The sequence below is a fragment of the Galeopterus variegatus genome, unplaced genomic scaffold (genome assembly GCF_000696425.1).
Source record: "Galeopterus variegatus unplaced genomic scaffold, G_variegatus-3.0.2 Scaffold21820, whole genome shotgun sequence".
NCBI lineage: Eukaryota > Metazoa > Chordata > Mammalia > Dermoptera > Cynocephalidae > Galeopterus > Galeopterus variegatus.
In genome coordinates this window covers 4,511-5,284 of record NW_007747931.1, presented here as the reverse complement: position 1 = coordinate 5,284, position 774 = coordinate 4,511, and positions in this window count along the sequence as shown.

The window sequence follows — 774 nt, the reverse complement described above, 5'->3', positions numbered from 1 at the left end:
TTTCATCATTAGATGATAAGGTATTTCATATAATAACCGAAAGCTTTGCTTTTGAGAAAGCAGACACTTCACTAAACATATTTTTAAAGTACCAAGATGAGTTCTTATGGGAATTCCTGTAAGTGTTATTCCATAATCAGTGCACTGCCTAGTGGCACAGAGTCATCAGTGTGGCATTTTCCTTTTTCCTTTTTTTTAAGTTGGAAATAGGGTGGAGCTTATAGGTAGGTAAGATTTTTGTTCAAGATAAAATACACCATTTTTAAAGTTACTTTAAAAATTACAAAGACTCAATCCATAGGCCCTGCCTATGGGTCTTTTAGGTCTTATGCTTTTAATTCATCCACAGGAGATTCTTGTGACCTCTGCCTTTCTCATCAGCAGCATCACTTTGAGTGTAACCTCACTTGTATAGCTTTTACACTTTCCAGCAAAATTGCCATCACCAGTCCCTTTCCCATTAAAAAGAACTTATGTGTACATGTCCTTTTAATTATTTGAGTGAAAATGACTCAAACTGTGATTTAGTCATTATCTGTTAATTGAGCAGCTCCTGTTCACTATGCAGTGTTGTAGGCAGTGAAGGTAAATGTGGGGCACATAACAAGGGGCTTGTCCTTGTGGATAACACATTCCAGTATGGAGAGAGAGATATACACAAACAAGTGAGGAAGAATTGTTATGTTTGAAGATAGTATTTATGTTAAGAAATTACAAATCCCCTTTTACTGCTTTCTTCTCTGGATACTTAATACTTATAGAGACTTAATGTAC